At 37.6% G+C, this 23,738-nt stretch overlaps 1 long non-coding RNA gene across 1 annotated transcript in view; it reads left to right on the forward strand.

The window, feature by feature from the left end:
• The first annotated feature begins 1,976 nt into the window (after positions 1 to 1,976).
• The window catches only part of LOC130152623 (uncharacterized), a 30,098-nt gene continuing 8,336 nt past the window's right edge, over positions 1,977 to 23,738 (forward strand). Inside the window, exons 1-3 of the long non-coding RNA XR_008823036.1 lie at positions 1,977 to 2,047; positions 9,886 to 10,037; positions 19,238 to 19,290. This is a non-coding gene — a long non-coding RNA (uncharacterized LOC130152623). The remainder of the gene's footprint in view (positions 2,048 to 9,885; positions 10,038 to 19,237; positions 19,291 to 23,738) is intronic.

The following is a 23,738-nucleotide window of genomic DNA, read 5'->3' on the forward strand; positions in this document are numbered from 1 at the left end:
GTATAGAAATGATAAGAAAAAAAGCAGTCCTTTCCTTTCTACCCAGTAAATGTGCCAGAATTCTCTCTGTCTTTTTCTAATACATATATTTTTTCATAAACCTAATCAAATCACAGTGATTAGCACTTCTGGCCTTACTTTAGGAAGGTATTTCAGCATGTGCTTAGTTTTAAATACAGGGGTATCATTGGCTTCAATAGCAATGCTGAAATGTTTCAAGTTACGTAAATGCTGAAGCACCTCACCAAGCTGGAGTGAAAAATACTGTTAAAATAGGTATGATGTAATTTGAGGAGACATATCTAAGACTGACAGCAACTGTGTTTTAATTCTCCTGATTTTCCCTAGCGTATTTCTGTATCAAAGTCATGTTACAAGTCAGACATATTCTGGTAAGGAGTTTAAGCCTAACAGTTAGTTATCCACTGTTTCAACAGCAAAAATTATCACATGTATTGATATTTAGAAGTTGCAGGCTGAAATCTCTATATTAGAAAAAAAAAAAAAAGTCATTTTCTCCATGACATTGGTACAATATTGAGGAAAACGTGAAACTGAAGTCCAAAGACCAAAAAAAAATCTGAAGTATATCTTTACAGCAAACCTAAGGAAACCTATTCAAAACTGAGTATTCTTTGTCTTTCAGTGTGACAATGGTAGTGTCTGAGTTTGCAATTTTCTGACTTACAGAGGCAATTTAGGAAGAACAGTATCTTGTGTTTCAGTCGCCTGCTCACAGATGTAAAGAGTCAAAATAGCTTGCTATTTATCTTGCTTTTGTGAGCACTCCTCATCTAGGCTCATTAATAGTTTATGTTAATTTATTTTAAAAGTGAGCTTTGTCTTTGATCTAAAGCTTATTTATGATTATGTCTAGAAAACACATTTCCTTACTAAGTAGCTTTCCCACCTAACGCACAGGAAGAATGCGATACCGTAAAGCTGAGCCACAGCGTCAGGTGTAGTCATGAGAGGCAGTCATTGCTGAGTGCTTTGGATTAGATGAGCCCAACTAGTAACAATCATCTTAGTTCAGCATCTTCCATATCTCTGGTTTCAGGGAACATTGTTGAATAAAATTCTATATCGCTTCTGAAATTGGTCTTCAGAGTCAAAAGCTTTCTGATTGCTCAGAAGCTGAAGCTGAAAGACAGAAGAAAAATATCACAGCATTGCAATTTATTCTTGAAACCTGCTGTTTTCATATTGCCGTAGCTTGGTGGGAGAAACAGAATGATCAATATGCAGGGTGGAAACTGGTGACAAATACCAACTGACACAAATGCAAAACAAGTCTTATGACCCATGTAAACTTCCAATTCGAGAGCACAATGCTGCAGGAGATCTCGTTAGTGTGCACTTACGTGGAACAGAAAGGGGAGTCATTTGAATAACATTAACATTGTATTAAGCAAGCCAGCCTTATCACAGCCGAATAAAATTGGGTGTCTGAGAGACAGCGTGCAGAAAGATGCAATTCTGAAATTATATTACATCAAAGTGGAGCTGTGCCTTCGGATCTACTCTCGTTACCTGGAAAGAGGTCAGTAACACTTGTACAGTCTTGGGTGGGAAATGCAACTCCTCAGCATTCTCCCTCATGCAAGACTGGTTTTATGAAAACTACCCCCACCCCAAAACACCCCAAATTTGTGACAGTGGTTTTCAATTGTTTCAGATAATGTTTGTGAAATAGCCTATTTTCAATACTCTTGGTTCTTTGCTCTGGAGACCCTGACTTTCTCATGCTTGGAGGATTAGTTACAACCGATCACGTTAACACTGTCTTCAAGAAGGCGGAGTAGCAAAGAGGAGAACTAAAACATTGGTAGGAAAGATAGTTCTGCATTTTTCTGTTCTGGCGCAGAAACTGGAAAGGCTTTTCTTTCTCTTGCTGCCGGGGTTTCTGTTCAGGGCATTTAAATTCACGTTTCCTGTCATTTAACAGAAGGCATTAAGACTTTCTCTCCCTTTCCAGGTAATTGTCTCCAGGCTGGTTACTGAACTTCCTCAAGAAACAGGTTTTAAGTTTGACTTCAGTCATGAGGTAAGGCTTGGGTCTTCTGCATTTCAGGTGAGGAAGCCAAACACTAGGTCTTTGCCTAGATGGTGGTGTGGTTTGAGAGAACACAGTCTCCAAATGAACACATCCACATCTGTCCTAGAAGTGATACAAGCTGTGGTGTAATGAATCGGTGTCCCGTTGTGAAAGAGGTAACAAAGGTAGCAAAGGTGATGGTGTTGCCAAGTTTGAGATGGCATGTGTCGAGAAATAAATGTTGGGTACTTAGAGAATGTAATCATAAACCATGCAGAGGTTTGAGGGACTGGTGCTTAAGAAATAAGAGGATCCCTCGTGACTTTCCTCTTGCCAAGGCTGAAGATAAGACTGAAGCTAGGAATCTTTATTTCCACCCTTCTGTCTATCTACCATGCTAGTAATTCAATTAGGGGAACATAGATGTGCTGAAGACATTTATGCTAGAGTGATTAGCACTGTTCCTGTTACAATTAGGAGTAAGAAATGTTTACGAATGTCCTTGGAGTAAAAAGACCCCTAAGTAATTATTATAATTGCCCAAGAATTGCTTATAATTGCTGGACTTCCCAGAAATGCCTTTCAGAGGAAATCCGTGTAGCCAATTGTCTTACTGCCTTCTCAGATCAATATTATATTAGTCCCAGTGCACGGATATTCACAGGGCAAAGTAGCAAACTATTAGCATTTCATTAACAATATAACAATATACCACACTGCAAGACTATTACTCAAACGATTGATGAGCCAGGTAGGACATACCTTCAAATGTTTATGAAGAACTAGTAATCTCCTCCTCTTTTTCTTTCTTTTTTTTTTTTCCCTATTCCTTTTCCTCACTGCCTTTCAGACAAGAATTTGCCATTTTTTTCAGATTTCCATACATTAAACTCTTCCACTGATAACAGAATAAGTGCATCAGGTCAGCAACAGTGTAATTGTTTTCAGTCTATTTTTCTGATGAGTTTTAATACTAATATGAAAAAAAAAATCAAACCCAACACCTTTGGGTTATATGTGGACTGATTATTTTTTTTTTTTCTCTTCTTCCAGACAAATTTGCTGCAAATTAGTGGCAGGTTTCTAGGTGAAATATTTCATGGGCACTGTTGGGATCCAATTTGTTTGCCCAAGTTCTTTGTAAGGGCTACTATCTGTCAGTGGGGCACTTAAGGTCTTCCAAACTCAGGCTCCATGTCAATTTAGATGAAACTGTAGCATCTTTCTGAACAATCTAGTCACTCATATGTCTGTTACAGAGAGGAAAAGAGGAATCGTATCAGTAACATGACCTTGCTGAAGAACCAGAAATAACTCAGAGATGGAGCCACTGGTTTAAAAACATATATAGATATCTGTATTAGGATCTAATTACTTAATAAATACAGTAGATGCCCTAAAGATCCATCAGTCCGCTAAAGCAAAGTGAAAGCAAGCAAAAAAGAGTTTTACTATTTACATTAATTGCCAGAATTAAAACTCCAAAATTTTGTTCCTTTTTTCATGTTTAAGCATTTTCTACACATTCAGTTTTAGATTGGAAAAGGCCATGAGCATCCAGCACTTTCTATTTGACTTGAGGTTATTTATTCAGGAAATTATCTAAGATCTGAGGCTTTAAATTTTAGGCTTCTATCTTTCTAAAGACCAAGACATTTGGAAAATACAAATAGAGTGAGTATTTTTTTTCAGTTGTTTTGCAGAGGAAATAATTGATTTGAAATCAAATCTGAATTTAAATGAATATGCTCTTTTGAAAAATTAATTAAAGTTACGTTTTTTTGCAAAAGTATTGACAAGAATATTGTCTTTCAGATCATTTAGCGGCTTTGCATCTTTTATAAGATTGTCCAAACAGCTGTGTTCAGGTCCATGAAATCACTGTGTTATCAGCATACCTTTGGGGTTTTGGCTGGTGCATATTTAAAATGGATTTTTCCTCAAATGTTAAGGTCATGGTTTTGCATGGGACAGAGACCCCAAGAGGTTAAGATGAAATGTACTGCAGGTGTCTTCACATGATTTTCTCTGTTTTACCACTGCAGATATAAAGCTTTATGAATCATGAACTGCATTTCAGGTATGCATTATAGAAACAGCCTCTGGCTGATAGAGATGGAGATAACAGATTATTTTTATTTATTTATATATATATATGTTGGTTTGATTGCTTTGCTGTACAGAGCGTTTGGGGCTAGTTGTATTACAGATGTCATTCTTCTATTTTACCAATGGCCACAGTTGCAATGTTCAAAATTCATTCTATTTTTTAGAATATAGATTTATTTTCTTCTGTGAGAACAGAACTGAGTCCCATATAATTGGAGTCACCTTTGCTGTGAGGGGTAAGTGAATAAGATCTCAGGCAGCAAATGGAAAAAACAGCCTATTACAGACAAATAAAAATTTAATGTATTTAATACACTGTATTGCCTATACCATATTAATAACTACCATTAAGAGGAGGAGTGTTCCTTGAGCCCGCTCTTAGACTGTAGCAATTTCCTCTTTCTATTCTTAAGAGTTAGTCCAAATAACAAATACATGGATAGGCTCAGATTTGGTATGAAATTAAGGAAAATGGTAATAGGGTGCTATTTGATAGCCTGATGCTTCCAACAGCAGTTAATCAGATTATTTAGAAGGTGATTCTGTAAAGTTGGAGGGCTGATCCTGTGACTGTGGCATCTGCACCAGAGTCTATATTCTGGACCAAGGCACTTGTACAAAGCCAAGAGCAAAAGAATATCTGCTATGTGACACCACTGAAACACAGCTGAGAAAAATGGAAGAAGATTTAAAAGTAAACACAAAACCGCCACCCCCTCAAAAAAACCCAAAACCAAACACCCCCCCACAAAAAAAAAACCCAACCGAAAAACAAAACAAACAAAAAAACCCAACAAAAAAACAAACCACAAAAAACAAGCCACACCACAAAAAAAACCCTCAAAACATTGTCTCAGAGCATATTCCTCAATTAACTAAGAATGTCATGTTACCAGAAGAGATTCTTGTGTTGGCACTGAAAATTTCCTTTACCACTGGTTAAACCTATTCCAAGTTTTAAAAACTTTGACTGATCCCTCTTAGACATGGGCGTGATGGAGTTTGGTCAAGGTGGCTGCAGTGTGGCCCTGCAGGGGTGGTCAAGGCTGATGGGGCAGCACCAAGGGTGGTCTTTCACTGCACAGCTCCTCACTCACAGCTCTGCTGCTTTCGGGAAACCAGACTGTATGTGTCAACACCCTTACCAGCCCGCTTGGAAACTTTGACCGTAACTGGGATGAACATTTGGGTTTGGGAGGACTTTCCATTCAAGGAATGGACTAGTTCTGTTATGAGTATAGATGTACCAACATCCGGTGAGATATTTTCAGGATTAGGGTGTCCATAAGTAAACCTGTTCTAAAGTTTCTGTTGTGCCTTTTGTTTTTAAGTAAGTATTGTGATTCAGGCTCTAAACTCCTTATTCAGTGCAGCTGGGTTCCTGATCTCCCCATACCTTTCTGGGGATCCTAGTTGAAGCAGAACAGGTAAAATAGGCAGGTGCAAAAATAATCTTTTTAATTTCAGCTGCCTTGGCCTATTGTGAAGTATTCTTGGAGCCCTTGTGGCATCAAGGTGGGGAGGCTAATGATGCTGCTAAGGCTTACAGCTACGAGCTTATCTTTTTTCCTGAGCTGGAATTCAATGAATTCAGTACTCTGTCATTTTGTCTTATCTATCACCCTATGAGATTCGTTCAAATATATCACATTCATCACTGGTCACCACAGGCATCAGCTTCTTTCTGCTACTGCAAGGGATACGCATCAGAAACCAAGAAACAGGGAAGTGAAGGGGTTAAAGAAATCTAAGGATATTAGTGAAGGTGTCAGGAAAATTAATTTCATATTTGAGTTCTGGTTTTGTTTGCTAAGATCTCCAGGAAATGTTCGACATGTTATCTTAGCAATTTACACTTTTTTTGAATGTGATTTATCCTTATCCATTTACAGCAGAGTTCCCGCTGTTCACTTTATAGTTTTGTTTTTCGTTGTTTTGGTGAGATATGACATTAATTTGCCTTCACATCTTTTATTCATTTTAAGTATGCAAAATTCCTCTAAAATGTATTTCCACATGAATTCCAGAAAATACAACATATGATTTTAGTAAAGATTGGAGATATATATATACACACACATATATTATTAAGAAAGATAGGAATCTGTCTTGGAAGAAGATGTGACAATATTTGTATATCTTAAAGTCACACTTTAAAAAATTAAGGTGAAAGCATCTGTGAACCATAATATCTAACCTATTTGTAAACTGGTGGTTTTCCTGTTCATCCTAGAGCGATGCTTCGCATCTACCTTCACCAGTACTCACATGAAGGTTGCTTTGCAATGTGCAAGCATTCTTCCTGCTGACAGCTTACAGAATGACTTGACTCTTTGCAAATTGCAAAGGTCTGACCTGCAAGTATGGACATAAAGGTGCCCGTAATAAAAAGTGAATTTGCATGAGAGGAATAAATGAATGTATAAAACACAAAATACCACTCTACATTAAAATTGATTTACCACTCAAGCAAGTGCATAATTTCAGCTTTTATTTATGAGGTGTGTTATCAAATATACAATTCCTTTAATTTACAGTATTTGATGAGAATGTAGATCCTGTTTAAACCTGACTTAAACTGAATCTGATTAATTTGTTAAATATTCTGTGTTTTAATGCTTAATTTCATATGCTGCATGAACTGAAAATCATTGTTATATTTTCTGAAACTGATAGCCAGAATTTTCTAGTGTAAGGTCATATTTCGGCCTTTTGTGTAAGCATAAGTCACCCATAAACTCTTACTGAGAGACACCCAGCCCATTTCTATAATTATCCATGTGATATTAAACAAACCCAAAGCAGCATCAAGATAGTAATGGAGTTTTTTTTACTGTTTGTACTAAACTTCTACGTAAGTAATAATTTTATGTTGCACTTTAACAAACCAATAGAAAACAGCCGAGCATAATGTTTTCAAGTATTTTTCTGCCATTCTATTTTCATTAACTTCAGAAGAAAAACGGAATTTCAATGGCTCACAAATATTTGTTTGTTAGGGAGAACAGTTTGGGTGTCAAGATTTGTGACAGGTGTAAATTGAATGATTCCATACAGTCTTAAAAATGACTCAGCCACAGCATCAAATCCCTTGTTAAAAGGTTCAGAAAAATTCAGAGCAACCTAATTTAGCATCACTTTAGAAACCTTTACCTTTTCACTAAAATTGATGAACAGAGGAACGATGGTGGATCTGTCATATCCATGCTACTTTCACTGGAAAGCTATTATACTCATAGAAATTGTCCTAGCGCCTCTCATTACTCAAAAAGCAGAATCTTTGCGAGTGTTCAGCCCTTCAAAACACAGCAGACTTTTCCCATAAACCAAATACCATAAATATTTTTCCATAAGATCCCGTATTGTGATGGTTATCTGAAGTATCTGCAAGAGCTTAAGACTTCCAAGCCAAATATATGACCAAAAATATCCTTGTCAACTTCACCCATATCAATTTCATCCTCGGCTCGACCTACAAATAGTACGACTGCTGGCAGTCTGAGCTTGCTTTCCGGTATATGTGTCTCTATTCCCAAGGAAAGAGAGGAAACGGCTTCTAAGAATGGCATCGCAACACACACTGTGCAATGCATGGGTGGCAGCCTCAGCAGATGAATTGAACATAGTCCTCTTTCATGAGTTTTGCTACAGATTTAGTAACCAATACCCTCTGACTGATCTATCTGGAATACCTGAGCGCCTCGACCACCTTTCAAACACCGTGAGAAATGTGGTATGAATCGACAGATTACAATATACAGAAGACAACACAGATGAAGCTGTCAATCTGAACAGAGAGAACCATCCTCTGAATACAGCACACGTGCTCTGATACACTGCTGATGCCTTGTCTGCTGCTGAACCAAACCTAAGAGCACGCTGAACCAAACCTAAGAGCACTTGACACCCCATGTGTCAAAATGGCAAACAATGATGCTTCTCTGAAAACACACTGCAGCTGTGAACATGACATCTGACGTTACAGACTCATAGCAGAAATATAAAAGCCCACCAAAGTTTCTCCCTTGTTAGTAGGTGCCATGTTGTACCAGTATGTATATGGAAGATGTCCAGGTGGTTCCAACCCTTACAGCAAGACCAAGACTTGGAATCATCCCTCCTCACTCACTCTTCAGAAAAACTCATAGTCAAAAATAAAACTCATCTTCTACCCATTCTTATTAGGCCGTGATGTTACATCTTATAAATGACCATTCCTTCTTCTGTTGCTTGTCTAGTATTTTCAGTGTGCCATGTGTTAATCCTGTTAGCTTCTGGGATCCAGTGCAATGGTTATTGAAATGGTATGGCTCGTAACATCAGGAAGCAGTAAAAATTCATGGCTTTCAGTTAAATTTTAATGTGACCCATATTCATCCATATGCTGATTCTGTAGATCACACGCTACAGATGCTTATAGGCTACGTCATTCAGGATGTTGTGAACATTTCCAGGACTTTAAAGAGAAATAGATGGAAAATTACAGCTTTCATTTACTTTTGTGAGATATTAAAGCAGTTTGTAAAAACAAATTACAGCAATCTCCCATTCCCTGTTCTTTTTAACCTGAACAAAAATTTGAGATTGCCATGTATTAATTTGGTGAATAAAATGTCAGTGCAATTGTGCTTTACAATGCCAATTAATCTGCCTTTTAATATAGGAAAAAATCACTGTTGCTAATGGTAATCCTTAAAAAGCAAAGTTTACTGACAGATTGAAACCCGCACTTTAACTGATGGATATAAAAAATGTTCTAATGCAGGTGTGTACCAACACCCTGAACTGAAGAAGTAAAAAGGAAAATTTAAAATCTGTATGGTTGTACTTGTTTTAGATTTGATTATCAGTGGAATGGTTTTATTGGTCCCTGAGATACTTTTAAAATGTTCTGGTTAGTTATATCACCTCTGTGATGCATGGTTAGGTCACAGCAGTTCTCAAGCCTTGCAATACCATTTGTGCCACTGGTGTGAGGTCTCTTTGTCCAGAACTCATTGGAAAAGAAAAATAAATAGAATCCAGAAAATGAAACCATTTAATTAAAAGGTTTTTGTTTGTTTTCTCTGTTGGAGTGGCCAAATTGATGAACTAGTAGAGCTAAAAGAGCACTAGCACTAGCAAGACTGATTAGATTAAGTCCTGTTACAAAGAAAGGACAGGAATGAGAAAAAAATCGAGCCCCTCCTTTTAGAAACTGATGGAAACTGGACTTGTGAGTGTTTGCAAGTGAGGAAAGTGTTTCCTTGTAGACACTTGTGTTTCTAGCGGCATGCCTGTTTGGTGTCAGCTTTTAGGGTACAGTAAGTACGCAGGTATTCTGTATCAGGTGGTCATTGCTAATGAATTTGGAGATGTAGTGGGCTGTCTCTGGGGCAAAAGGGAGCTGAAAGAAGGGTAAGCAAAGAAAAAAAAACATTTCTAGTTATGACTGTTGTTTGTGTTTACCAGTCCGGTGCAAACTTTTGTATTATCATAAACATTGGGATAAAAGTAGGCCTTTACTCAAACAGTGAAAATAATCTTTGGGCTCTGTTTTGGATTAGCTGCAAATATCCAGCCACATGAACATGGCAGATGGTCAGTGGAAGCTGGAGGTAAGGCTGGGTAAACCTAGAGACACCAAGTGTTTCACTTTCATGTAGCTGGCCTGAACGGCTCATCTTCCTCTCTCTATGTCCAGGAATTAAGGTCTAAGTGTTAGAAGGGATCTGAGCTTGGAAATACTTAATTTACAGCCACCTGCCCCCAGAGTCTGTGATGGGAGAGTCATCCAGAAGCCCCATGCTGAGCAGGAGAAGACGAGGTACTCTTCATGTGCCATATTTTAGAAGTCTTTAAAAGGAGAAGAGTGAGCATTGTGAGGATTGAAACAGGACTCAGACCTGAGGTAAATGCTTTTACTAGTGGCAAATAGAGTCACAATCGTGTCTTTATTTTCTGTCTAGTTTCTGAATTTTATGTTCTTGCTGCTCTGGGGCCTCAAAGTGGCTCCTGTAGACTGGTGATAGGAGTGGAGGTTTGTGTGTTGGGGCATCTGTAGGGAGGGCAGAGAACTGGGGTTTCTCCAAGTAGGTACTTGCATGTTTCTACCTGAATGCCTCTTTGGTTACATGCCTTGGGAAGGAGCTTGTTGGAAGAAGGGTTCGCCGGAGTCAAGAAGGCGCTCAATATGAGTTATGCATCTTGCTCAACTTTATTAGTTTCTAACACTACTTATATAGAACTGATACACATGCATATTCGTAAAGCAGAAATATAATTGGTTAGTAGTCTCTAAACACGCGCGGTTCTCACCCCTAATTATCATGACTAAAATAAGCATTCTATCCATGTAGCTAATTGTGTTGCTGTGCTTCAGCCTTGTAGTTTGTTACTCCCTATTTTCCCATACCAGTCCCTATCTTTCTTGGCCCTGCAGCTGCTTTCCCAGCAGCTGTAGCTTGTTACAGCCATGGCCTGTTGGCACAACATAATTACTTGGTCTCAGGATTCAAGAATAGCTCAAGGCTATCTTTCTTGTTAACTTCAGCACAGCAACTTCAGTACAATTCTGATTACAGGCCTATTCTAATACCAGGCCTGGATTGTGCAGATCTTCAGAGATTCTAAGGCCATGCTTCTGCAGCCATTCTTCTACAGGAGCTGATCTGTGATTCACATACCCTCACTTAGAGGTAGGAAGGATGTTAGGTACTCTTTTCCCCTGTACTTAGTATTTTCTATTGTCAAACTTGATGCTTCTCCCAGAGAGAGCTCTGATTTTGCATGTGTTTTCTTGGCTCTTCCTTTGGCTGGAGTGAACCTGGGTGCTGACTCCAGAGTCTGGGTTTCAGAGGGGCAGAGCCATCTGAGGAAAGGATATTGTAGCACTTGGGGCTAACAGTTCTTTTAGGGTCTCAGTTTATTTATCCTCTGGCATTCGCAATTTTCTGAACTAAACTGATCTAATAATTAATAAATCTACTTAATTCAGATTCAGTCCTGTTAAAGACAATGGGACCATTTCTTAATTCAAAAAATAGAATAAAATTTATGGTTAGTTATCATGTCTCAGCTTATTCTCTATCCATGCTGTTGAGGTATTCCTGCCCTGCTCACCACTGGCCACAATGCTGAACTTAGTTGCAAATGACATTTTTTCTTTATTTAGTTAGCCTCAGAAATACTTAGGTAGCTTAGGTTCTTCTATGGATACATTCAGAATGAAGTCATAATGTAGTCCATAAATAAAACTAATAATATTTTGGTATTTGTGATTGTATGATGCCCTGCCTTGTGTTTTAGGGGTTATATTTTAAAACAGGACCAAATTCTGTTCTTGAAATTTTATCTTTTCAAAACAATTTAGAAACAAAAGTACTGAATCCTGATTTTCCTCTGAAAAGGAAAAGCAGGGTCTTGTAACATGCAGAGAAACACTCCAATGCACCACAAGCCTGTGCAGACTGATGCAACTGCTTTCCTAAGCAATGAGAGAGGAAGATGTGACATTCAGTCATTTTTAGCTCCTGTTTTGTTTCATTCTAACAGCTTTGCCTGTAATTTTTCCTCCAAAATACAAATAAACGTCACATTGATGAGAACACTGCCAAGCAGTGGTAGAATATGATTTGTTTTTTAGCACCAAGTATTTTTTTTAAGGAAAGTGTGTCAAGCATCATTAGATCTCATGAAAAAGTAGTCAAGAAATGGTTTGAGCCATACAGATAACCTAAGTCTCTTTACTAAGTTTTAAGGTGGGTTAAACGTTAGCTTGTTCATATTCAGTATTCAGTGTGTCAAACAAAATATATGCAAGACTCAGTGACAGCACCATAAATGCTAATTGATAGGATGCTGGGAATGATTTTGTATCAAGTGCTAATCAGACTGTTTTCCCACTTATCCACATTACCGCTCAGTAACTGACAACTTTTAGATTATCTTGGATGTGTTGAAAGTCTGCTGTGCTTTCCGAGTGACTTTGACATTTGTGACCTGCACAGAATCCAGAAAACTTGAGCAGTAGGTTTCCATGTAGCCTATAGTGAATAAAAAAAAAATATTCATTTACCATAATGAGAACTAGGGAGAATACCTATACAAAATATTACAGCTTTTTTTTTTTTTTTTTTTTTTTTTTTTTTTTTTTTTTTAAACCTATGCAGTTTAAATTTATTCAGGTTATGGAGAAGTGTCATTTTATGGTTTGACAAGTCTGGTTCTGAATGTTCTGGGAGGCTTTTTTTGACTATGTCCAAGCAAAGATAAGATACATATATGCACACATTTCTGGAAGGGCTGAAAGTTCAAGTAACAGTAAACACTGAAACTGCATTATGTACCAGAAGCCACATTTACATTATGAACTGTGGAAATGAATAGCAGATCTGTCCAAGCCAAGTAAGACAAAATATTCTTACATCTAACGGGCTTCTTGGAAGGATGGCGTGAAAAGCATTTCCAGAGATTAAAGGTGCTCTGGTTTAAGTTGTAGGTTGTATTTTATTCCCTCTGTCACCCTTGACAGATTTTCTCATCACTGCTGCACTTTCTTATTTCTCCCTGTATGCATGTGTTTTGCATTAGTAATTATTATGATGCTGTAGCCAAATCAGTGTAATTTATTTCTGTACAGAAAACTATAGAAATCTTGTACATGGTTGACCTACCCAGAAAACCTAGAGCAACAGAATTTGTTTCCTGCAATCCTGCCTCACAGGGAAGAATGTGCTTTGGCACCTTTGCTGGCACAGGACTTCCAAAGTGTCTCTTTGTGCTGAGATATTAAAACGAAATCCATGGCATTCGTGATCCACAAGGCATTCATTTTGCTCTGATTCAAATGTATCCGCTCATTCTAATATTTGCCATCCTCCACTTTAGGTCTTTTTCTGAGTCTAAAGAAAGCAGGAAAATTTCCTTGGAGTGGAAATGGCAGTGGTCAACCCCATGAGGCATCACCCCACCCGTAGGGTGACCTCAGCAGGGCCAGGCATGGGCACAGCGTGTCAGCTCAGGGTGCAGTGGGTTGGACCCACAGCTGGGGTGAGCGTGTGAGACCTCTGCACCCATCCCCCCAGCCTGCAGGTAGCGGGTGTTGGGCTACAGCCTCTTGAGATTGGCGCTAGGTGTTTAGGAATGTGTGGGTGTTTATTAACATTTCACAAGTGTCTAGTGTTGAGGTATGTATGTAGTATGACTGATATTGATCATGAACATAGGTTAATTACAAGTCATTAGTGAATCAATAAACCGCTTCAATCCCGATTTGGTTTAAGCTATGTGAACTGAGCAGTTTTTCCCTGTGACAGGTATCAGAAGTATAATGGTATTGCTAAGAAAGACTGTGACAAGTAAATAATACTTAAGTAAACTGCTTTTACATAAATTTATTATTTGTAATGTTAGAATGGAGTCCCTGCCAAAAGTTTATTTTTTCAAAAGGTATGCTTTGAAAATGCATTGGGGTTTTCTTTTGAAATTCAAAATCTTTGGGTTTTGATTGTTCCAAAGTGCTGGTAAGAATTTGTTAATACTAAGAAATAACAGAAACTATGAAATGCAAATATGACTTGCACCTAAAATAAAATTTAAAAAAACTTAAAAACAAAAATCAAACCCCCCAATGCTAAAAAGCTAGCACATCAAAACATTCCAGCTGTCAAATTTCATATTTCCACGACAAATCTTGTATCTTGGCTTATTGTCTTGGGTTTGTAGGGTTTTTTTAATTAGACTTTGAATTCTAATAAGAAGAAGATATGGTTTGTTTATTGGGGTTTTTTTTTAACAGAAATTAGTTTTCAGGCCATTAGCATATTTATATAAGTAATATTGAATGTGACCCTTAGTTAAAAATTCACAGTAAATTAACTTTTCCCTTAGTATAAATGGTATTTTAGAGCCACTTTAATTATCTGTAATAGAACACAGTATTAGTCTGAGATAAATTCTCACAAGAAAAATTTTATATACTTATATCAATAAACTTAGCTGTGTCAATTTGACTTGAAAGCAACACTTAAGCCTAGAATTCAGTTCACAAAGAGTTTGAGCATTAAACTCACATCAGGGGAATGGCAAAATACTAAGCAAAAGTAGAGTATCTTTTCTTTATATAGTCAGATTTTGAAAGTTTATAAATGTGTCCGATATCTTCATGGTTAGACACATAAAGCTTACTTTTTAATTAGGTATGCATACATTATAATCCATTAGAAAACAAAATACAACCAATGTGGATTTCCAATACGCTGTTTTTCAAACATAGAGATACTAATTTGAAAAAATAATTTATGAAATGCACTTCAACTACAAATGGTACATCATAATGTTCCGGAAATGAATAAAAATGCTGGCGTTTCCAAGAATTAAGTAGGATTTTAGCTTCAGCTCTCCATCTCATTCCCCAGTAACTGAAATGAATATGTAATGCCTCAAACAAAGTAGTTTCATATTGTAATCTTTGATACCAGTGTGATTAAGAAAAGCATTAAGAAAGGTTGCTTCATATACAGTGCTGAAAAATCAGTACGGCTGGGGAGAATGATAAATACTGGAAGCTGCTATTAAAATAAAAGTAATTACCGATATATCTATATATTCATGGCACTTCTAAATTTATTTTTTGTATCATTGCACCACATAGCTGCTTCATAAAAATTCCACGTGAAATGAGTATTAGTAAAATTCTAGAAAACCAACCATTTAAAATAGTCATTACAGCTCCAGTGCCGGAGCACTGGACCTAACTCAGAAATCTTTTTTTGCATTATTTAAAAAAAAAAAAACAAAAACAAAAACCCAACCAAAAAAGATTTATAATATGAAGTGCTCAAGGGTCAGTATAAATCAGGATTTGCTTTAGTGAGATAAGATCATAGTTTTGATGTTTTATTCTTAACGAGCATGATTTTAACCATCATAACATGATTGAGTTCCCTCTGTTCAAGTGTATGTAGGAAATGTTACATGGGTTGGCTTGTTCAGGGCTCTGAAACCACTGCAAGCCACGTGCAATAGGAGATACCGCCTAACTCCAGTGTGACCTAGAGATGCAAAACTGAGTTGAAGGCCTTGTTTTACTTTCTGGCCACATCTGGTCAGCGAGAGTCCATTGTCCCAGAGCTTTGCTCACTAAAAAAGCATGGTAAAAAGGAGAGTAAAAATAAGCACAGCTCTGTGGGACCAGGTGCTTGCATAGCAGAAGAGCCAGCTGGGAATGTTTAGGCATGCTCTGCAGCCCCTCCTCCCTGGGAGTCTGAACTGGAGGGACAACTTCAGTAGGAAAATAGTGAAAAAACCACACTGGAAGTGCCATCTTGTGTTCTGCCATTTGCCTGCTGACCTAGGTTCACTCTCTGATTAAGTTAAGATGTTAGAAAAAACATTACATATGACTTGAGTTTGTTCTGGAGTAGAATTGTAAGCTAGAAGCAATTATTCAATTTAGACGTGTGTATCTGGGTTACTTAAAGACTTTGGAAATTATTTAATCTTGAAATGGAACTCATTAGAAGTTGCCTTACCATGTATTCTAGTATAAGGCTTCAAGATGCGAATGCCTCACAACCTAAAATGCTAAATGAGCCTCATGAGCCTCCGGTAAGACCCAGACAGATCAACTTGTTTTGTCTTTGCAGGGAGAGGGAATAACTACTGGAGCTTTATGAGCTCAAAATGACATAAAACCAATAACATTTTTGAGGCATATAAATTTGTCAGTCTAGCTATATATAAATAATTCCTTTCTTTACTGGAAGATTTCCTCAGTATTAGAAGGACCAAATTACCTTTCTGTTATTACTGAAGGGTCTAAACCCCAGAGGTGGTGTTCTTCTAAGGTAATCCTACATATATATACACACCAATATATATACCAATATAAGGTAATCCTTACCTTAGGAGGTAGGAAGATTTCATCCCTGCACTTACACAAAAAGAACAAGAAAGTTTTCCCAGGTAATGAACATTTTTGGAGACTTTAGAAGTTTCTTCATTTGTGTAAGGAGGAAATTAAGCTTTTTGTGGAGTTTATCAGATAGTAATTTGGGCATTGACATATCTGAAGAGTGGTTCCTGGACCCCGATGGTTGCTCTGTCCTGAGTAGGGACCAACAAATAATGGGAGGAGAGGAAGAGGACAGGAAAAATTGGGTCAGCAGCTGGAGTGAGAATGTGAAAAGTTACATTTCAGTTTAATAAACCTTTATGGAAAATGTTAGTTTGAGAACATGCTTACTGCATGGTTTGAAACATTCATTCTTTAAATCACTTAGGCAAAATTTTTGCTTACCAAACTAATATAAGGCAGTAGTGACACTGCACTGTTATCTGTGAGGCCAGCACTGATACTTACGCTTGCTTGAAAAGTACGAAACTTGGGTTCAATTCATCTATCAGCCTAAGGGCATTTGACTCCTGTCCAGGAGCTTGCTCAAAACATGATAAAGTATCTAATCTAATAAATTAATATTTTTCTATGAAACATTACTTACCAGCCTTTCTCTCATTGTGGAACATAGTGTAGGGAATTATAATTTTTTTCTGGTTCAAGAGCATTACCATCTTCATTTTCTAACAGAAATCAGCATATTTTAATATTAAACAAAAATCTTGACTTAAATAATTTCCCTGTGTATTAAGCTCGTTAAGAAGTATCAGGCTCTCAAATCCGTTAATTTAATATGAGTAGTGTCGCCTGCAGTAATGCTGCTGAATTTATTGCTGAAAGATAACATTTGGATAGAGAGACCATTCCCTTACAAATGACTTCTGAAAAGAAATCGCGGCCCTTATAGAACCTAATTTAATTAATCTTCTAGATGAAGGCAGTAGTCAGTAGGAAGAATCTGATGTTGTTTAGCCCAACTCTTATGAATATTAATATTCAATAGAATGATTCTCCTGTTTATTCATGAATACTATAAATGTGCATTCAGAGCTCCAGCTCTAAAAGTTGCCAGTAGTTGTTTTTCTTCCTCCGTTCTTGTAAACAAAGACTCTCACTTTCCTTCATTTGATTTATACAAAATTTTAACAACAGAAATTATGGTGAAGACTCTCTTTTAAGGGTTAATGAATGTGGACCATGCCTGCCCTAAGCTGCACTTGGAGAACTCTGTGTGTCTGTGTGTATGATTTGCAAATAAACATCTACAGCACCTGACATTTTAAATTGCATAATTATGCTAGAATACATAAACAGAAGTACAGGTTTAGGTCCCTATGTGAACAGAATTTCACTATAAAAATCCTGTAAGAAGCTTTTCTTTAAAAGACCAGAATGAACCGACCTTTATCTTTTCATGTACAATGAATTAGCACAACGAGCAAATTGTTTAAACAATATTAACCTGGACACAACAAACCTCAGACCTGGTAGTGTTGGAGTGGAGGCATCACAGTTTCTCAGGGGGCTGGAAGATAGCCCCAGTTTTGCAGAGCCCTTCAGAGCTCCCTGCCCATGGAGCCGGGGGAGCCCCATGGTGCAGTTCTGCAGAGACAGCATCTCTCCCACATTTCCCCCCTTCAGGGACTCCCTGAACCTTGTCCTAAAGCTTCTGATCTCAATCATTCAGACAGCGGTTGTAGCTCCAGTGGGGTTTTATACAGTGAAGCTGGACCCAGCCTCTACCCACACAAACAACTGACCAGCTCTGTGCAAGATTTACATCTTTGGGGCCTAGAAAGAATAATAGGAAATACATTTCCCAAAAATGTAGTATTGACACTCTCTTAAGATGAAGCAATGTTTTGAAAAATATTAATTTTATTCAAATCACATGAATAAATATTAAGAAATATTAAAAGAGGTGGGACATTCATGTGAACCTTGTAAAGAGCAACAACCCTCAAGCAAAATTTCATTAGCTTTTCAAGACTTCATTATTTCCTGGAAATGCAGAGCAATACAGTATTCACTGATCAGCATTTCCCACCTTTCATTTGTAAAATACTTAGTAAAAAAATTAAAATCAAAACTATGATTTTGCAGGAAAGTACTTGAGGCATATAGAAGTCTAAAGCTGGATCTGAAATGGCTCTAGTAAAGAAAGGAAAGGAAACAGTTGAGAGAGTTTGCACTCAAATCTAAATTTTCACTGCAGTTTTATCTTCCCTAGTAGTTCTGAAACAGCAGCTTTTACTTGAAAATTACGTATTTGCCTTCAAGAGATTGCAACTTTGTTGTGCTCTGGTTGTACAAGGGTTCTATAGGCAACTGTGAGTCCACTATGGAATGGATCTCCATCTCTTTCCATATGATATATATATATATATATATAATATTTTTAAAAAAAATTCATTCAGGCAAGTCATGTTTTAGAAGAGTTTCTGTTCTTTAGACTTTTTTTGTTGGAATATGGGTAAATGAAGGGACTTCGCTTGCTCTCTTTGCTCATTGTATCACAACAGATTAGTTCGAAACAGTTTACAATCACTCCCTCAGTAACACTGTAGTAAGCATAAAGGAAGGAAATATCCATAGTGTAGTATGACAGATATAGCAGAAGACAACTTTTGCTAAACCCCTGGAGATAATTACTTCAAGCTCAAGCAAAGAGTTTTTTGTACATGACCTCTTCACTGTTGCAGCAAATTTTTAGCTGATTTTGTGTTTTGTTACAGATTTATTATTTTTTCCCCAGAAATGCTGCATAATGTTATGGCTGCATATAGAATACTGGAATATTTTTAGATTAAAATGTATGTTGACTTGCTTAATTTAAGTATAATTGATTTTTAAAGGAGGCAATGCCATTTTTTGCAGTACACTGTTCACGTGTGAGAATACTCTGAATCTTGGTGGGTTAATCATTTGGGCCAGCAGACCTGTAACTGAGCTAAAACATTTATAGGAGGATGTAGGTTTTAATATTTCATCTTCTAGAAATATACTTCTGCTCTCATTACCATGGCTGAAGCAGACAAACCATGCAAAGAAAAGATGATAGTTGGTAGACAGGAGAGAGTATGATGAATTTGGATTTCTGAGTTAATGTAAGAGTAACAAGCAATTGTACCTCTGTTTTCAAAATGGTGTATTCTGGTAAGTTGTTTCAGAGAGTGTTTCTCCTAAAATATGTTTTTCATTCCTCCATTAAGTATTTCAGGTACTGTGAAGAATTCCTTCAAGCCCGATGACACTGTCCTGAAGGGTAAGATACAACAGATAATTGTTGAAATGCTATTATGCCTTCGTCAGATGAGATCCTTTCCCTTCTCACTCGGGTACACTCTTGTGAAAACCTGAGGGCCATTGCCTTTGGTTCTGCAAACATGCTGCTGCCCTTAACAGGAACTGGGAACTTCCATATTGTGCTCAGACAAGATAAAACTCCGATAATCAGCACTTTTGGTTATCAGCACTCTATTACTCATAAAAAGAAAGGGTAACAGTTTTAGACTTGCTAGTGGCAGCAAAAAATTGTTTGCCTGTCCTGCTGTAGGCTGCACAGAGCATGCTGAATCTTCCACTTTGATAGGGTGGGAAATATAACTGCTATGCTACGAGTGTAGCAGATAGATGTGTTTCTGTGTTGTTGATTAGTACAAAGTATGTGAGGCCTGACCTAGAACAGTATTGCAGCTTAATTCTGTATTTGCAGAGATTATGTTTTTTATGTTAAGACACTGAGGCATTTACATGATGTGGATATTTTCCAAAAGCTAAAATAATCAAAAATTATTTTCCCATTCTAGTGCAACTGTTACAAGCAATGTAACAGCTGGTGATCTACAATTCAGTGCGAGATGAACAAACTGGTCTATTCACCTGCAGAGCACAGATAAAAATTAATAAGAAAGCAGGAAGTTAAATAAATAATGAATAAACATCCAAAGGGGAGAAGGTGAAAGATGAGCAGCAACACATCCCAGTGTAATCAAGTTAGAAATTCTAATCAGTCATTAAAATAAAAGGTAAAGAGAGAAGAGTTTGCTCAGACTGAAGGTTTACTAAAACTTCAGTAATGATTTTAGATGCTAAGACAGGAACTGAATACATACCCTCTTCAGGCACTGTTGCTTGCAGACTCACTTAGAGTATTGCCATTGTTCTAATGTAACAGTATGGAAATACAGACTGTGATTTTGCTTTTAGAACAGAACTCATACACATGTAGGCAGTCAGGGATGGACCAAAGCACAGACAAAGCCAGACAGAAAAGCAGGCTTGGCTTCTGGTATTCCCCTGAAATTTTCCAGAGCAGTGAGCTTCCACACATACCCAGAACTGGCCAGAGCAATTAGGCAAATAAGCTCCCACTTCACACCAGAAACCAGGGCACTGATAAAACACACACCAGGAAAACAAGCACTGTTTCAAAAGGCATTTGTAATTTATTTCTCTTTGATGTGAATCTTAAAGAACAGTTTTGCTGCTTTTCACACGGGAGTTTCATATCTTGAACTCAAGTTGAATTCCATTACTCTGAAACGGTATGTGTAGAGTCCCATCATCCCTGTTGAAGCCGTACTATCATACAGCAAAGACTGCCAGGGTAAATCTTGGCTGTCATTATACTAAAAGAGAACACTCTGGCTAAAATTAACACATTATTTCTTTGAAAATGCTTTTCAAGTTACTTGACAAGTGTAGCTTCCCAGACTATTTTGACTCCACTTTTCATAACTAAAAAAAAAGAAAAAAAAGGAACAAAAGGGAGATATTAACTATTCCCTCTTTAATATGCAACACAATTAAAAGAGCATGTGCTGTATGGTTTTGTTTTCCTTGTGAGAAGTTCTGTGGTGAACCGAGGAAGAAGCCCAGAGTTTGCTTACTTTCCAAGATGAGATGATCAGATTTTGATTCTTCCCTATCCAAACCTCGTTTGCCTTATACTGAAATAAGTGTCTTCTAAAATGCTGACAAGGTCACATTTGTCATTCATAAAGTTTTGTGGGCCTGAGTCAAGGTCCTGCCGTGATGCAAGTATGCCCTTTCCTAGCTGTACATGTTACATGCTCAGTGGAAAAACCTGTGACGAAAGCACACTGCACATGTGGCACAGAGTTTCTCAAGGGTTCTGTCTCTGTATAAGCCAATAAAAAGTTCATAAGACCATTCAAAGGCAATTAGCTCTCAGCAAGGAGCCCTTTCATGCCAAATTTGTGCTCCCCAGCCCAGCTGTTTCAGTTGCAAATATCTTTGGAAGAAGTTTGCAACAACAACTTTACAGCAAAGAAGAAAAGGTCTTGTCTTCCTCCTCCTTTTCCCTCTCAGTATGGAGATTACAGGGCATCTTTCTAGTCTCTCAACAAATACTTATCTTCCCTCAGAAACCAACCCTGATTTCATAATTTCAAATGTTATTTAAAACTTAGAGAATATAGAAAAGGACTGTACGTAATCTCAAACTCTAGTAGTTTTTTCCACATGCACATTGATACCAGAGCATAATGGTTAGCCTTAGCTTTTCCAGTTTTCTTGTAAGGCAAGTCAATTATGGCTCATCGTCTGGATGACATATAAACAAAAGCAGCAATTTTACCAATTGGTAAAAGTGCAAGACATCCATTCCACAGATAAATATTTTTTATTTACTGTTAAGTGATTATTTGTATTAACAGATGAAATGCCAGTCTTAAAATGACCAATATTTTCTCTCTGACTTGTCAACATTTTCATCAAGCTGGAAAACTTTCCCATTAAATTCACTTTGAAAAGAGAACTGTAAAGACTAAATTTATTACTCAACAGATGCTCATCACATTGCTTAATGCTTTATTTCATGGTCCATATTCATCATCCTTTTTTGATTCTTAAATCTATACCCAATTCTTTTTGAACATCTGGTGTTCTTTCTGTTCTATGTTTGTAACAGAATAATTTATTTGGGCAAAGTGTTTCTTCTTATAATGCTCTTAATCCTCATGGGTGTTTGGAACATAGGCAGGAGAACAGGACTTCTGCGATTAAATGTAAAGATGTTTGCAAGATTGTTTCATTTTCCGATAAATATAAATTTGTTCCTTCAATGACATCATCTGTTGGCAGCCTTTGACATAAATCTGCTGTTGCTGGGAACTGGGCAGAATGTCCTTGTAAAGGAAATTATTCTGTGAACAATTGATCTGTGTGCAGCCTTCAAGGTAAATTAAAAAATAAGCAGACTTAGATTTCTTTTTAGAATGAGTGTTAAACTTGGGGAATATAGTTTATTGAAAATTTACAAATTGTTCAACATATTTTCACATTAGCTGTTTGCCATATGCTATTTCATATTGATTTGCTTTTTGGTAAGAACATTTATCTAACGGGACTGTCATCATGCCGTCATCTGAATGGCTAATGTAGCAGTACTGAAAATAAAGGTTGCATTCTTGACATCTCAGTAGAAGACATTAAGATTTTTTTCAGGTCATAGATATTTTCTGAGAAAAATAAAATATTAATATGAAATCATCAGTATCTCACCATGGTGTTTTACATTGCATCTGAAATCTCATTCTGATCCTGTCAGCCACTGCATGCTCCACTCGTTTCAATGCTAATATGCACTAGCCAATGACACATGTGAAATTCGAACAAAGACTAAGAAACAGTTTTATTACATCGGAAAAATAATTAACAGCCCGTGACCCTTTGTTTAGTTGTTGCCTCTTGAGGAGCAGTACCACTTCAGTTCTTCTGACAGCATGAAAAGTAGCTCCCTCATCCCTCATCTCCGCGCCTTTGCTGGGGACGGGGTGAGCAAAGCACCAGCAGACTCTTTACCTGCAGTAGTTCTGACAGCAGCATAACTTGGGCACAGGGGATGTGCCAGGTGATCTCTAGCTTTGCCCCTCTCTTATTCCTTCACATCACCAGCAAAGCTGCAAGCTTCATTTTGTTTGATACCATGAAGCATTAAGAGGATCTTCTTTTAAAAATAGGCAAAGCATTTGATCTCGTTCTGCACAGCGAATTTGTAGTACTGTTGAAACAAGCTGAAAGCTCTGAAGTGTGGAACATGGTACAGATGATAAAACCCCCGGCGCTTCCCTGCTGGATTCTGTAATGTACTCACATCTACTATGTAGGTCGCCTACTTAAAGAAATCTAATGGATTTCTACAATGGAAATAATTTGGCTATACTAGGCTGATAACAGTGTCTGCACACCAGCCACGCCGCTACAGCTTTTTGCCAACCCTGTGCTTGGTTTTCCATAGATAAAAAGCAAAATGAAAGCAAGTTCGTAGAAAACTTGCAGGTCCTAGGGCCTGGTGTAGGAGTGTGGAACTGTTTTGTGACAGCTTGTCCTGCCTGCTGCTTTCAGGGAGGGTCTTTCAAGCCTAGTTTGGGTGTTTCTAAGGGCAGCCTGTATCAGCCTGCCTCCCGTGAACAAGGGGGGAGCGAGGAAAGGTGTGCAGATCAGGTCTCCCTGTTCCTCTTTAAGAGCAGATACATACTGCTGTGTGTAGCATGGAGAACATGGAGCACGTGGCACGGGAAGTCACATATTAACAGAGAACACAATGAAGCCCTCTCTTCTTGAAAGGAGAACTGAAAAGGTGCCAGTCCTTTCAGCCACCCTCGTGTGGAGCCCTGATTTTTGGGAAACAACAACTGCAACTTTTAGTAATATGGAAGTAATCACATGAAAAACCTTTACTTTTTC

Source organism: Falco biarmicus, chromosome 1, assembly GCF_023638135.1.
Source record: "Falco biarmicus isolate bFalBia1 chromosome 1, bFalBia1.pri, whole genome shotgun sequence".
Taxonomy (NCBI): Eukaryota; Metazoa; Chordata; class Aves; order Falconiformes; family Falconidae; genus Falco; species Falco biarmicus.